The sequence below is a fragment of the Ambystoma mexicanum genome, chromosome 2q (assembly GCF_040938575.1).
Source record: "Ambystoma mexicanum isolate Mex_15411 chromosome 2q, UKY_AmexF1_1, whole genome shotgun sequence".
Classification (NCBI taxonomy): Eukaryota; Metazoa; Chordata; class Amphibia; order Caudata; family Ambystomatidae; genus Ambystoma; species Ambystoma mexicanum.
The window spans coordinates 746,650,961-746,667,610 of record NC_090924.1 but is presented as its reverse complement, the minus strand read 5'-3'; the positions used below and the strand labels follow the sequence as shown (position 1 = coordinate 746,667,610).

The window sequence follows — 16,650 nt, the reverse complement described above, 5'->3', positions numbered from 1 at the left end:
AAGATGGGGGGGGGGTTGCTGTAACAGTAACTTGGACCACTATCTCCTTTTAAATGTTTCTAATAATCCTTTCCTTTTACCAACTTCTAACAGTATTCTAATGCAAACAGCAAGATATTAATGTCCCCAACACCCTAGCTATTGAAGTCACCTGAGGGTGCAGGTTGCGTCAGTGGGCCATCCCAAAAGGGTCTTTACTGATTTAGAAACTAAGAGTGAATAGTACTGAAGTGTGTTTGTGTTACTTTTTATATTGCTCCCTTCTGAAGAAGGCTTACTCTGACTGATGAATTAATAATAGTTTATTCAAGAAACCATGTGTGTACGAGTTTATTTGAATACTTGTCACTGTGAATCTGTAACTCCTCTACAGCTCACATTGACCCCTCTTGAGATGAGCCTGGCTGCTCAACATACTACCAAAACTGTAGTACAAGCTTATACCAAAAGGTTGGGTTTCCTATACCTGTAGTCGTAGTGTTCCCAAAGGGTACTCCATAGAAGCTTTGCCCAACAGCTTGCTCAAGCTAACATTCCGAAACACATTTATTCACTAAAACAACCTCTACCCCTGGAACTAATCATTGGACCCTAGAAACACTCGGGAAAGGGAAAGGCTGATATCAGACAAGCTCATAAGCATCCATGCGCCTTCTCTCCAGGGGGAGGAAGGGTGGGTTTCATGTGAATCTAAGCAGATACAAGCATCAGAAATATGATGGTGAGTAATGTCTCCCTCCTGAAGATTGTGGAATCTAGATTGCATGCTGTGCATAGATTAGCGAGCAGTGCAAGAAGGAGGTGGGATGTGAGAAGGTTCAAGACCGAATAAATGTCTTAGAACCGCTTGTCCCACTTGAGTATCTGTCTTGGAATTAGCATCAATGCAGTAGTGCTGAGTGAAAGTATGTATTGAGCTCCATGGAGCTGCTTTGCAAATACTTTCTAAGGGGATATTTGCAATGAAAGCCAGAGTGGCTCCAGTACCTCTTGTGGAGCGGGCCCTTGGTGTAAAAGGCACTGTTTTATCTGATAGGGAATAGCACAGTTGGATACATGCGACTATCCACCTAGAGATGGCATTCTTAGAGATGCGGTTGCCTTCTCTGCCTGGGGCTATGGAGACAAACAGTTGATCTGTCTTTCTTAGCGGTATGGTCTTGTCTACGTAGTAGAGGACCGCTCTCCTCACATCTAGTGCATGGAGTTTTACCTCAGCAGAGCTTTTGGGCTCCTGGAAGAAAGCCAGTAGCTCAATAGACTGGTTTACATGAAATTTGGAGATGAATTTAGGTGAGAACCTAGGGCGAGTACGTAAAACCAGGTTGTCCTTATGTATAGTAAAGAAGGGATCCTGCACTGACAATGATTTATGGAAGTGATGGCTACTAAGAAAGCAGTTTTATAAGTCAGGTGTTTGAGACTAGACTTAGCATAGGCTCAAATGGGGGTCCCATGAGCTTAGAGTACCACATTGAGGTCCCAACCTGGCAGTGGGTTAGAAATTGGAGTGTCGAGTCTCTTTACCACTTCCATAAATGCTTTGATGACGGTACCTTCCACCATGAGACCTTATTAAGGGAAGTGGTGTAGGCTGACAAGGCCATCAGGTGGACTTTTAAGGAGTTGAACACTGACCCTGCATCTAGCAAGTGAAGCATATAGGTTAGAATGTTGATGGAGTACAATCTATAAGGTTGATCTGCTTAGTCTGGCACCAGATTACGAATTGTTTCCATTTGTCACAATAACAGTGCCTAGTGTATGATTTTCTTGATTCTTTCAAGTTATCCATGCATCACAGCGGTAGATTGAAATGCCCGAATTCTGACTTCAGGAGCCATGCTGCCAAGTTAATCGAGTGTGTTTGTGGGTGCACTGTTAGTCCCTCGTGCTGGGTGAGTAGGTGGTACTGGCACGGGAGCTCAATGGGATTGCACATCACCAGTTTGCACATACCAGGGTCGTCTTGCCCACATAGGAGCAACTAGGATAAGCATCATCGGTTCCTTGTGTAACGTGTTCACCACCTTGTTCATGAGAGGGGTCGGGGAGAAAAGCGTAAGCAAATTTCCCTGACCAATTCATTCATATGGCTTTCCCCTTGGAGCCTAACTGGGGGAACCTGGACGCGAAGTCTGGGCATTGATTATTTTTGCTTGTGTCGAATAAGTCTATAGTTGGGAAACCCCACTGAGAGAAGAGGGGTTCTACAACTTCTTTGTGTACACACCATTCGTGTTCCTCTGGCAGGGGATCTCTGCTCAATGAGTATGCTAGAGCGGGGAGGTTGCCTGGAACATGTTGTGATGACAGTAACATTTTCCGTCTGAGTGCCCATTTCCAGATTTGTTGTGCAAGTTTGGGTAGATTGAGAAGGTGTACCCCCCTGTTGATATCAAACATTGCTGTGGTGCTGTCTGTTAGGATCTGCACCGACAGGTTTGTTAAATGGGGTTCAAATTCCTGAAGGGCGTTGAATACTGCCAGAGGTTCCAGCACATTGATGTGGTTTGGTTCTGAGCTGCAGTGTAAGACCACAAACCCTGAGCTGTGTGGTGAAGGTAATGAGCTTCCCCACCCTGCCAGAGAGGCATCCGTTGTGACCACTGCCTGTATCTGTGGGTCGTAGAAGGGTTTCCCTCTGGTTAGGTTTTCGCTCGTCCACCAGCAAAGATTATGTACAAGTGTTGGCTAAACGACCACTAGATCGTCCCAATGACAGCTTGCCTGAGACCACTGTTTCGCCAACCAATCCTGTATGGTACGCGTGAAGAATCAGTTATATGCAAGATGCATTCATGCTATTAAACGCATTGCTTTGCGCACCCTTATCTGGTGGCCGGCCTGATAATGTGCTATTTGCAGTAACACATTTTTTACTCTTTCCTCTGAAGGAAAGATCAATCCTTCCTCTGTGTGTAAGATAGCTCCTAGGAACTGTTTGGAAGTGCTTGGCACTAGGCTTGATTTTCTTCTTCTTGATTGAGAAGCCCAATTGAAAGAGGTTGATCGTTGTTTGTCTACAAATCAGAGGTGATTTCCCCCATTATGCGCCAGTCGTCAAGGTAAGGGTACACTGGGATTGCTCCCCTGTGCAGGTGCGCTGCCACTACCGCTAGTACCTTTGTGAATACCCTTGAAGCCAAGGCTATTCCAAAGGGCAGAACTATGAATTGGTAGTGCTGGTTCGCCATCTTGAAACGCAAGAATCGTCTGTGTGCTGGGAACATTGAAATATGAAAATAGGCATCTTTTATATCCAGTGTTGCCATGTTATCCCTTTTTTAGTAGCGGGATTACCTCTTGCAGCGTAGTCATGCAGAGCTTTTGTGGCTTGACATACTTTGCAGGGCGTAAATCTAATACAGGGCGCATTGTTAAATCTTTCTTTGGCACAAGGAAATAAGTTGAATAAATTCCCTGGTTTGCCTGGTTGGTTGGGACCACTTGTATGGCGTCCTTTAATAGAAGAACAAGTTACTTTCTTACCTGGTAACGTTCTTTCGATGGGATGGTCCGACGACGTATTCCATATGTATGACAGGTAATGTCCACAGCTGTGCTGCTTTGGAAAATCTTTGGCGTCTGCGTCCTGCGTCGATGCGCCGTCCCCGAGGACGTCCTCTGACGGCCGACGTCACCCAATGCGATAAGTAGGACGCACGACGCCCATAGCCTCAGTTGTAGTTTTCTCCCCCAGAACGTGTGCCACCAGTTTTCTGCCCATCAGACACAAAAGGCCTTGCGGAACGCAAGCTGCAGTCGCAAAAGAAATTCTGCAGCGGGAAGGTAGGGAGGGAGCGATATGGAATACGTCGTCGGACCATCCCATCGAAAGAACGTTACCAGGTAAGAAAGTAAATTGTTCTTCGAGGGGATTGGGTCCTCCAACGTATTCCATATCTATGACAGACTCCCAAAGCCGTACCAAGCAAGGAGGTGGGAAATGAATGTCGAACACAAATTTAGCATGCCCAATCAAATTGCGGAATATAGGACTGCCTTGCCAAAGGCCAGATCCTGCCCTCTGATGGAATCGGGGGAGTAGTGCCGTACAAAAGTATGTACTGAAGCCCAGGTGGCTGTATCACAGATGTGACGAATAGGAACACCCCTCTGCATGGGAAGTAGACGCAGCCACTCCCCTGGTAGAATGGGCCCGCAAGCCAGCCGGAGGGTCCTTACCCGCCAAGCGGTAACACTCGGAGGTAGATAGAATAATCCAACGAGACAAAGTATGTTTCGTCACAGCTTGTCCCAAACGCTTTCCAGAGCAACCAATGAAAAGTTGATCATCCACTCTGACCCGGGACATGCGCGAAATATAAAAGCTCAACGCTCTCCTAGGATCAAGCCTATGGAGCCTCTCCTCTTTCTTACCAGGATGTGGAGGAGGATAAAACGCCGGAAGAACAACCTTCTGGCTCAAATGAAATTCCGAAACCACCTTCGGAAGAAAAGGAGGACGAACTCGAGGGACAACTCTGTCCTTATGAAACACAGTGAAGGGTGGCTTAACTGAAAGTGGCTATAACTCATTCACTCTGCGAGCGGAGGTAACCGCAACCAAAAACAGTTTTCAGAGTTAACAGCCTCAAAGGGCAAAAATGCAAAGGCTCAAACGGAGCACCCATAAGAAACTTAAGAACAAGGTTCAAATCCCAACCGGGCACCAGAAAAGGTGACGAGGGAACACATTAGTGAGCCCTTTCAAAAACGGAGAAATTAAAGGAATCTTAAAATAGGAACATTCTTAAATATGGACAGCGCCGCCAGGTAACCTTTAATGGCCCCCACTTGCAAGCCCCTGTGGGCCAATGAAAGCAAAAAAGACAGAACCATGGGAATGTCACATTCAATAGGATCCACATTCATAACTGCACCAGTCGCAGAACTTTCTCCAAAGCAACGGTACAGAGACTTTGTTGCCGGCCGTCTGGCCGAGAGCAACACCTCCATCACGTCTTCAGGGAGGTCCCAATCCTTATACCTCAACCTTTCAGAAGCCAAGCGTGAAGGTTGAGGGATCTGACCTCTGGATGGAGAACCCGACCCCCCTCCCATGAGAGCAGACCGTCTCGGTAGGGAAAACGACGTGGAGGGCAGATGGACAAGTCGAGAAGGTCCGGGTACCACTTCCTCCGGGCCCACGCTGTAGCATTGAAGATCATCCGGGAACCGAACCTCCGTAACCTCCGCAGTACTTGCGGGATGACTGGGACTGGAGGAAACGTGTACAGCAGTGGGAATGACCACTCCACCACAAACGCGTTTCCTAAGGCTCATTTTAAAGGAAATAACCTCTCGCACTTCTGGTTGACACTGGAGGCGAAGAGATCCACTTGAGGGGTCCCCCAAAGGGCAAAGATCTCCAGGCGAATCTCCTGAGCCAGCTCCCACTCATGAGAGATCGTGCTCTGCCTGCTCAGAGCGTCCGCCGTCTCGTCGTTGTCTCCAGCCAGATGAACAGCCGAGATCGAAACTTCCTGCTGGATGGCCCAGAACTCGAGCTGCATCGCCTCCCTGCACAGAGGAAGTGACCCTGCCCCCCCCCCTTTTGTGGAGGTAGTGCATGGCCACCGTGTTGTCCGTTAGAATCAGGACACTCTTTCCTCGCACAGTCGGCAGAAAAGCCTTCAGGGCAAGCCTGACGGCCCTCAGCTCCAACAGATTGATATGGAGTCTGGACTTCGACGGAGACCAACGACCGCTGACTGTCAACTCGTTGGCATGAGCTCCCCATCCCGTGAGGGATACGTCCGTCACGATCGTCACCTCCGGCCAGGGCAGCCAAAATGGGTCCCACTTCATCAGATTGCCTTCGACGGCCCACCACAGAAGGTCCTGGGCGACCGAGGGCAGCAACTGAACAGGGTCCGACAACCTGCTGGAGGACTGAGACCACTGGAGCTTGAGTGCCCACTGCAAAGATCTCATCCGCAGACGAGCCTCTGGCACCAGAAGAATGCAGGATGCCAAGAGGCCGAACAGTCTCAAGAACTCGGACGCTGGGAGATTCTGGGCAAGTTGAAACTTGTGCACCATCTGCTGAATGTGAAGAGCCCTCACCTGGGGAGGAAACACTTCCCCAGGGATGTGTCGAGCACTGCTCCGATGTACTGGAGGCGCTGCATTGGTGTCAAATGGGACTTCTTTAAATTGAGGGAGAAGCCCAGCTTGTGAAGGGAGTGGCAGGTGACGGACAGATGATCCAGGACTTGCTCGGGAGAGCTCCACCTGATCAACCAATCGTCCAGGTAGAGGTAGACGTGAATCCCCCCCCTTTCCTGAGATGCGCTGCCACCACCACCATGAGCTTGGTGAAAACCCTCAGGGCGGAGGTCAATCCGAACGGCAGGACCCGAAACTGAAAGTGCGAGTCGCCAACCGCAAACCTCAGGTGGTACTTCTGCTTGGGATGGATCGGCACATGGAAGTAAGCGTCCTTGAGGTCGAGAGACACCAACCAGTGCTGAAGTTGAAGGGCCTGGAGGACTTGAGAGAGAGTAACCATCTTGAACTTGTCTTTCCTGAGGAGTTTGTTCAAACCACGCAAGTCCATGATGGGTCTCAATCCCCCGTCTTTCTTCGAAATCAAAAAATAAGGGGAATACCATCCCTTGTTCCTCTCTGCTACAGGCACCAGTTCTATGGCGCCTTTCTCCAGCAGGGCTTGAATTTCCTGCGCAAGCAGCGGATCCAGACTCTTCAAAGAGAGGTTCCCAGGTGGATTGTCGTGAGGCCTCTGCCGAAAGGGAAGACAGTAGCCGTGGGTTATGATCTCCAGAACCCACACATCTGAAGTAATGGCTTGCCACTCTATAAGATGCTGCGCCAGCCTTCCCCCAACCGGTGAACCATGGGACCTGGCCCCATGACTGAGTGGTAGCGGCTGCGGCGTTGCCTGAGGGCAAAGAGGCAACTGCCCGAGCGGCCTTGGCACCTCGAGTACCCTAGTTTCCACCTCTGGCACTTTTATGGTGGCCTCTTTGACTGCTAGCTCCTCTCGCTTTACTGAAGGACGAGTAATAGCGAAAGGAACCTCCCCTCCATCGCTGTCCCCTAGGACAAAAAGGCAGAGGTTGTCGAACTGCAGCGCCCAACGACTTCGCTGCAGCTTTGGAGGTCTGCAACCTCTCAAGGCTCTCAGCTTTGCTGCCAAACAGATGTTCACAGTCAAAGGGCATGTTGAGGAGCCGGGACTGCACATAAGGAGCAAACCCAGACTTCCGCAACCACGCAAACCTGCGTGTTACGGTGCTCGCTGCCATGGACCGGCTGACACAATCTGCCATGTCCAAACCCGACTGAATGGCCTCACACATGGCATCCTTGCCATCCTCAAACGTAGCAAGGAAATCATCCCGTTCGTCCCCTTCGGGAATACGTTCAGCCGCTAATGCAACACAGTTCCACAGTGTGTGTGAAACGAGACAAGGCACATATGGAGTTGGCCACCTGAAGCGCCATACCCCCTGAAGAAAACTCTTTCTTCGTCCAGCCGTCAAAACATTTGTCGTCCCTATCCGGAGGGATGGTAGGATACGATGCCTGCTTTGCTGGGGCCATAGCCGCCTGCACCACCAAACTCTCCGGAGTGGGGTGCCTGGAGAAGTAGCAGGGGGTCGCTACTGGCTGGACGGTATTTTCGCGACAAAGACTTGCCCACTGCTGGGAGACTCTCTGGAGCAGTCCAAGCCGCCACCTTTCTCTGCAGAGCCATATGAAACGGCAATACTGGGTCAGTGGGGGGGGACGATGATCAAGGATGTCCATGAGATCATCCTGAACGAACTCCCCTGGGGGAGCCGACCAACCCAAGTACTCGGTGACCCGAGAGGTGTCCAGCCCACTGGCATCATGCAGTGACTGCCTCAGGTCATCAAGCTGGCTATGGCCCGAGATAAGCTCATCTGGTACCGTAACCGGAACCAAGCCTTCATCGGAGCCTTCATCACCCTCTGAAATGTACTCCATGCGGTGAGAGGAAGACATCTGGGGACCAAAGCGGTGTCTGACCTTAGCCAGAGCCATTCTAGGGGCCAACCCCATGCCACGGGGCCCCTCCGACACCACCGCCTTGAAAGGCGTCGAGGGCACCGAACGAGTCGACGCCGGCATCGACAGAAACGGCGCCGACGTCGAGCAAATCTGCGTCGTCAGCTGCAGCGCCGCCAGCATCGATGGCGTCGACACAGGCCTCGAAGCCGGAGCTCCGAGCGTGTCTCTCGATGACCTAGGCACTGACAGAGTCAACGACCCCCACGGAGGCGGAGCCTCGAGAGAAATAGTCGACGACCTCTGCGCCACAGGCGTCGACATCTTCTTCGAAGACGGCACAGGATCACGCAGTTTTGAGCGCGACCGGGACCTGGAACGGGCATGGCGAGAACGGCTACCCTTGTCCGAGCGAGACCTCTCCCGCGAGCCGTGCCGACCACCCGAGCCTGAAGGCGTACGAGCGGCGTCTCTCGACCGGTGCCGACCGACCCCACTCGGAGGCGCGGACGGACAGGTGATGTGCGATTCAAGAATCGCTAGCATCTGCTTCCCGAAGGAAGCCCATTCCTCCGGTGTCGCTTGCATGGAGCGATATGCGACGGGCGGAGTCGTCGGAAGAGGACAGGGAAGGCGACCGATGCTGGCGCTTCTGGGAATGCCTCGAAGAGGCGGAGGAGTGGCGAGACCGACTCCTGGAAGGAGACCCACTGGAGTCGCCTCTCGAGTCATCCGTCAAAAGCCCCGCAGTCCTCCACTTCCGGGGCTTAGACACCCGACCTACCGACAGCTTCTTCTTGCGTTCCCGCAAAGCCTTTGCCGTGAGCGACTGGCAGTCGACAGTCGTCCGTATCGTGGGCCTTCCCGAGGCACCAGAGGCAGGCGTCGTGCGAGTCCGTGACCGACATCTTGGACCCACAGTCCCTGCATTTCTTGAAGCCTGGACGCGGGGTTGAAGACGAAGTAGACATCGCCACGAACAGGCCTTCACAAAAAACTGAACAGGTTCAACGAACCGAGACGAAAACAGCAAACTCCAAAGAGTCGAGGCGTACCGAGATTCACGAAGCGAACACGTTCGCAGAAAAAACGGGACTGAGGCTATGGGCGTCGTGCGTCCTACTTATCTCATCGGGTGACGTCGGCCGTCGGAGGAGGTCCTCGGGGACGGCGCATCAACGTCATCGACGCAGGATGCAGACGCCGAAGATTTTCCGAAGCAGCACAGCTGTGGACATTACCTGTCAGATATGGAATACGTCGGAGGACCCAATCCCCTCGAAGTGTTATTTCTTCTAGAAAGATCCACTGATGTTCCTCTGAGTGGATTTTCTGTCGTGGGGGGTGGTAATGAGGACGTTGAAGTAGTTCTATGCAGTAGCCCCCTGCTACCGTGGACACCACCCAACTGTCCGAGGTGATACCCTCCCATGCGTGGGTGAAGGTGGAAATGCGTTGTCCTACTGGAGATGCATGGGCGGGTACCTGGAGCTGAATGTCACTTGCTCTGAGGTCGTGTGCCACCTAGAGCATGGCCTCTGCCCCGACCACGACCCCTGCGTTGTCCTCTGGGATAGCCTTGAAAGGCTTGTCCTTGATTATTTCCATAGGAACCTTGGGCTTGATTGTAGCCAGATCCTCTGTGAATTTTGGCCATGAAAACAGCGAAAATTACTGTTACCACTTTTACTAGTAGGCTTGTTGGTGAGTGTGCATGCTCTTTTTCTTGTTGTGGTAAGAACCAATGAGTCTGGTTTCAATTGGCCTGTTATATATAAAGGGTCTGATGGTGCAGGCCTGAATAGTTTTACCACACGTGGGTTAACGGCCCGTGTAAGATTGGGTGCTTCCAAGGAAGGCTGTATCCTGTGTTGGACCGATTTTAGTAGCAGGTTAAACTGACCTACTGTCTTTTTGTCCCCCAGTATTTGTTCAGCAAAGTCTCTATCCTCCTGTACCTCCTGTGTTTCAATTTGGAAGTGTTCGGCCGCTTGGCTAAGACTTAATTGAGGAGGGGTTGATTATCGACAGGGGAATCGACTACTGGAGTGTCCCAATTAAGAAGGGAATCTATGGAGTACATGTTCGCCTCCTGGTCTGCCTCTGGGTCTTCATCATGCCCATAATAGATTTAATCTGTATCCTCTACATTAAGTTGAGGGTCAGATGTTTCCACAAAAGAGATCCTCCTGGTCCTCTGATTCTAATTCGGGGTCATACAGATCTATCACTGTACTTTGTAAGGGGACATTAGATCAAGACCTTTTAGAAGGGGGTTGAGTGGGTACGGCAGAGACTTGAGCCGGAAGGGGCTGAGGTGGGAGGAGTGGAGTGGAAACTTTGAAAGTATTCAGGGGTTTTCATAAAAATTAGCCATGATGGTCCTTCATCGCATAACCCTATCAATATCTTGTGAAGGCCATTCCTTTGAACTTGGGATCACAATAGGTTGAGGGGAAATACCCATGTCCTCATCAGTGGGAGGTATAGTTTTAGGTCTAAGTCCTTAGGTTTCCCTATGGGCTTGGATAATATTCCCTTTTGCAATGTCTTCTCCCTAGGAGGGCTCCTGTCCTATGAGGGGTCTTAGAGGACTTTTTTATGAGGGTTGTTTCACAGACTTCTTGGGGTCTGCTTTATCTGACGAACGTGGAACTTCGGGTGTGGGAAACAAGGCTTTGTCCGCGGACGATCGGACTTTGGAAGGAGTTTTACGAGCAATCCCCTTGCCGTCTTTCGACGGTTGAACCCTGTCGTGTGGCGATCTTGATGCAGATTGCCCAGAGGATCGGGACTCGGTGGACCTTTCTCGGGGAGTCGAACATTGTCGAGTATTCGACTCGTCTGTCGACTGGGGCTGGGTGGTGTGTTCTTTTGTAGCGCTGCCGCCGCTGGGTGTAGTCCCCTCAACATGGCCGCCGGCCTGTCCTACGGGGTCGGGGGTCTGCGCTTGAGTAGCTGAAGCTACTCCGATGCCCTCGCCGTCCGAAAGTACAACGTCGCTGCCATCGCTAAAGGCTCCCTCCACCTCCATGGCCTCGAGCTGCCTGGTGTAGTGGGCCCAGCGTTTCCTGGAGCAGTCCTTTAACGGCTTGAAGAGCCTGCACGCTCGTTTCGACGTGGTCTCTTGGGAGACACAAATTACAAACTAAGTGTTTGTCAACCTAGGGGAATTTGCGGTTACACTTAGGGAAAAACTTAAATGGTGTATTTTTCATAATTATGGGTTATGGAAATGGCAGCTGGGCGAACAAAGGGTAGAAAGGGGAGAATATGCATTCTAAAATGGCCTCCCCCTCTCTCCCTACTGTTGGGCGGAGGTCGGGGGCGGCCTTCCAAGGCCGAACGGTCCGTCGCGCTGGTCACCGATGGGCAGTTTTCTTTCTTCACCAGCGTGGTGTATCGGCAGTCGATGAAAGGATAGAAAGAAAAACTATAATAATTGTGTAAAAGTCAATGGCTTATCGCCGAAAGGAACTCCGCTATATGCATCTGTCTAGCATGGCACAAAAAAACAATCTGAGGAACCTCGACGCGTGAGGGATCATGGGCACAGTGGACGTCACACTAGGGATAGTATTACTGGCACGCCCAGTCGTCCCTTTGAGTTTCGAAAACAACAACTGTAATACTGGATGGAGGAAAGGTGACGGGACGTAGGAGTAGCATCATTTATTTAGTCTTTGGTAATATTACATGCTAGTAATCATTTTTCCTAGTGTTATATGGGCATCCATGGATAAATATTTTTAGAACCGTTTGTCCAAGTGTGTTCCTGGACTTTTTACTGTGTGCGCTCATTGAGGACCCCTTACCAGGCTTGCATCTTCTGAGACTTAGCCTTGACTACTTGTCCAGCTACCTTGAAATGGTTTGGCTACAACTCCCAGAGTTGTCCCAGTCACTAAACTAGGGTGGCCTTCTATACATCGGTCCACACCCTCTCATGCATATAGGATCCGAATTAGAGGGTTAATATTTTTCTCCACCCTTGGAGTAGCCGGATTAGTGGAGATAGGTTTAGATAAAGAAGGGGGTTCCCCTCTTTAATTGCTGAAATTAGCAGGCTCCAGTTAGATACCATGTTTTTCTTCTCTTCAAATATTTATCCTCATCTGGTTCTTCAGTAAAAAATGCATTCAGCTGGCATCTTTTTACAGTTCTGAATACTCAAATATCCTTTGTTGGGGAAGAAGAGACCTGGAGTCTACCTCATCTGGGGTTAGCATGTAATAATCTGGGTCTATGTTCTAGTACAACTAATGAGCATCAGTGCCACCAGCGTCCTCAAAATTGCCAAGGTCAGAGTAGATGTGCATCTGGACATGTTACCTTGCTATCTTTTTAGGGATTTCACACTGTTGTGGTTTTCTTCCTCTTGGAGGGTGTGTCATGTCTATCCATTAAATACCCCACTTTAGACATGGCTTCTTGGAATTCCCACATAGACCACTCTTTGGTGCGTCAAGGTGTTGGTTGAGCTATGTCTCAAACTCAAACCCAACATTTCAGTGTGGTCATCTTGGTGGTCAGCCATACTGCCCTCTTCCTTCCACTCTTACTCAGAATCTGGATACATCTACCAGAGTCTTGTTTCGTTTCTGCAAAGAACATCTTTTCTATGGCCAGGGAATCAACGTCCATAAGTTTGGTGTGTAATGTGTTGTAGGTTTTACATTCCCCTTCCCTGTATTATTTGTTTTGTTGGGGTCCATCTCCCACCCTTGTGTGATCCTTTGTTAGCAAAAACTCCTCGGGGTGGGTCTTTGGTGTTTCACATGAAGTTCGAAGCCTCTACACGCTGTCCCGCCGCCCTCCTTGTGTTGGCACCTGTGTTTGATATTAGCGGCATCTCGATCGTGGAGACTTCGCCATAAGCCGCCTTGAAGTTGAACTGTGGGAGCTGGAAGTGGGGGGTGGGATGGGCTTCCGCGTGGCCTTCTTCAAAAGCACTTCCTTAATTGGCTGTTGGGGGTCATTTCCAAACCCTGCGTCTGAAACCATGACCTCTAGTGCTGGCACCTGAGCATCAAAGACTGCTGCTTCCGATCCAGCTTTCATGGCCCCCAAGGCTACATATTTGGAATGACCGGCAGCGGTCTTGGAGTCGTCCTGGCAAGACCATTGTTAAACATTAAATTTCCTCTCTGGGGAAATTTACAATTACACGGTGGGTACTCGCCAGGTGGGCCTCTGGCATTCGAAGTTAGCCTAGTTCAAGTAATGTAAAAGGGACAAAGACATTTTCTAGGCATATAGGTATAAAAATCAGTAAACTGTGCGTTAGGATTTATTTTTTGGCATTGTCTATGGACCCCTCAAACATTTTGCTTTTGTTTATGAACCTGTCCTGAGTCTTTTTGTAGGGAAGTGAACCCTTCAGATTCACTCCCCAAATCTTTTGCTCATTGTGTTATGGGGAAACTGATAAGTCCTATAGACTATTACTAGTGGAAAACTATGTTTCTCTTTTGCTCTTTATTTTTTAACCTTTTTGGTAACTTTTTAACATTGCACACAACAATGCAGTGGGCATACTTTTGTGTCCACATAGTCTATTACACTTGGGATTTTTGGTTACTTTTATATGTGCCTAAAGACAAACTGATGACAGCAATTATTTTTTTTACAATTTTCATGTTATTGTACATGTGTGTTTACCACGTATGGCTACTAAATGTGGCTAGTTCCCCAAAATGTCTGGGTCACAAGACTTTTGCTTTTTCTTTGGCCATATTATAGTTTGGCCTTCAAACTCCCCCCCCCCCCACCTCGGGTCAGGAAAGTCCTTCTAAGGTCATGCACTTTCCTGGGAAATCGGCAGCTTTTGCAGGCTAGCGAGCCTTTGTGTGCAGTCCAGGATGGGGCCTGAACCAGTCCAGTTTCAGTCAACATCATTGGTGCCGGAAAATTTGCTACTCGGGCGACTGTGAAACCAGTAGTTGTCCCTAATTGGACAACTACTGGGTGCTTCAATGGTGCAAATCCTTACCATTGGTGGGCTTGGACTTGCTGCCAGTTCAGATTTTGATTAAGAAGGACCTCTGCAGCCATTTCTTCAGATCGACATTGGAGCCAAGAATCCCTCTAAGAGCAGCAGCCTGCTGAAGATCCAAAGACGACTCCTGAATTGGCCCAGCATCCCTTGCTGTGCCCTGCCCAGTGAAGCCCTGCTCCTCTGCCCGATGTTCGAAGGACCAGATTGTTCCTTCAGCCCTTGGACTAGTGGGACCAACTAGTCTTGACGCCTTCTTGATGATCCATCCCTTCAGAGCCTTTCGAAGTGTCCCTGGACTGCCCCAGTGGACTGACCAGCTCTCTTGTGGTCTACTTCATCAGAATCATCTCGGATTCTAATTGAAGTCTGGGACTTGGATGGACACAAGCATCTCCCTGAATTTCAGCTTTACACCGTCAAGGGGACTTGTCTTGGAGAAGCTGCTGTGACCACGACTGGAAGGATGCCTGTCATAACTTGTGTGCGGAGACAAGTCACTGGAACTGCCTCCAACCTGTGAAGTGTCCTGTAGCGGTCTGCATCAGTGGATTCTGCATTTATTTTCCGAAAAGTGTTGCAGTGTGCATTTCCATTCAACTGGAAGACTCCTCAAACCTGCAACTCCTGGGCACCGCTCCCTGAAACAAATGGCAGATCAAGCCCCCATTCTAGGCACAAAGTTATCTGAGGAAATCTGAGTCAGGGGGTAAGCCAGCATCAGTGTGCCTACTCACACCCAAGTCATCCGTAGGGTATCGTTGGGAACCAGCCACTTTGTCCCCCATCTCCATTCAACTCACCTTTGGTTATCAAAATTGGGTTGGCTATCCTGCCCCTGGGTTAGCATGGAGTCTGAGAAAGGAGCACTCTGGTGAAATAGTTGTAGAACTTTAAAACTATCACCAACACAAGCATATTGAATCCTACCTACAGAGACATCATACTGGTGATTAACATTGTGTGGCTCCTGACAGCTTTTGGGCACAAGGCCCAATTCATTTTAGGGTTGGACTTAATATAGGATATAGTCTGGTGACCTGGTTCCCATCATTTACTGTACCTAAAATCCAAACCTGCTATGCTAATTAAGAAATCTGATGTATATTTGAACATATGGGGAATTTATTTGTATTAGAGTGTTGTCCGATAATACTACGTTACATTCATTTTCCACTATGTTCATAAGGCCTATAACAAATAACTATTTTCATAGTTGATTGTCTACATTGAATTGTGTCATACTGTGTGGAATGTTGTACTTCGAGCCAACCCTAGAAAGTAAACTTAGAAAAGCAAGGGAATCTAAGCCAATTCACAAGCCCCAGAAAAGATGTTCAAGAGGCCAATCATGAATGGGTTCAAAAGGTGGAAGCATATGCAGAAATATACATGCTGCAGGGGCTGCCTTTTGTCTTGCCACTGCTGGCAGGCTGGCAATGTTTTCTGCTAGTTGGTGAGCTCCCCCCACACCCCTCTTTTCTGAATGTAGAAGGCGCTGTCTGTGCCACCTTGCCGCTTGGACTTAATGGTGGCGTGGGCATGGCAGTGCTTGCTTGGACTGGGGTGTGCTTGCAGCTGCCCATGTACTTTTCGGACACACTGGGACTGGCGGTGGGTCTGGACTGGTGGTGCTGGTACTGGTTTTGGTTGTAGGTGCTCCTTGTGGGTGTACCGCTTTCCGTTTCATAGCTACTGCGGTTTGCTTGGACTTCCCTTATCGACCTCCACTGGTTCCCGATTTTGTTATTCTGATGCCATGTACTACATCTTCCAACCTTTTCCGACGCTCAATTGCTCTTCTTGTATTTTATTTATTTGAAATTTCTATTGTGGCTGTCTAATTCTGCTGCTAGACCTGCACTTTTACAGTTGACTGGATCATCTTATCGTTTCTAGCTTCATGGTTAATTTGTTGTCTTCTCGGTTCTATATTTGCGATTGTATTGTTCATAATTTCCTAATTTTTACCATCTCAATTATGTACAGCGCTTTGGCGTAAAGCATTTTAGAAATTAAACAAACAATACTTTAGGTCCCATCTAGGCGCCACAGTGGATTTTGTTTAATAAACCAGTTTTTCACAAGGGCTTGGTCCACTGGGATCTGCCGCGATGTGATATATGCCATTAGAACAAACAAGTATATCTTAAGGGAGTGGTCACATTCTTACTGTACCACCTAGATTCAGAACGAGTGGTCATCTGCTCATATGCACTTTATTGGATTGAGTGTTTTTCACACTAGATCGCAAAGTGTAGCATATTAGTTAATTTGATTTGCGTGCTTCCCTCAGTATGTCTGTAAATGTAGGGGGTAGCCCAAAACCAGGACTTTACAAGCCAAGCTGCCAAGTTCATAGATTGTGGATTTGGGTGGGTCATTTGATGCAGCTTGAGAGACACTTGTGAGTTGAATGCAGCTTCAATGGGGGCTCTACTACAATTTGTATCAGCCTAAGGTACCACATTTGACGTGACCAGTTTTACTGTAGCATCTTCCTGAAAGAGGTTAAGTACCATATATCCATGAACATGGTAGCCAATGGGGGCGTTCTTGAGTAACCCTGGTTTTAATAATCTCAACGGGAAGGTGCAGCATTTTGAATTTATAACTGACTCAATCAAGTCTAGATCTGGAGTTCACTGCCTACT

The 16,650-nt window shown here is 49.1% G+C and overlaps 1 protein-coding gene across 4 annotated transcripts in view; it reads right to left on the bottom strand.

Annotated features, from left to right (window-relative positions):
• DNAJB6 (DnaJ heat shock protein family (Hsp40) member B6) overlaps positions 1-16,650 on the bottom strand; it is a 739,852-nt gene that overhangs the window by 427,327 nt on the left and 295,875 nt on the right. The gene's annotated exons all lie outside the window — the stretch shown is intronic.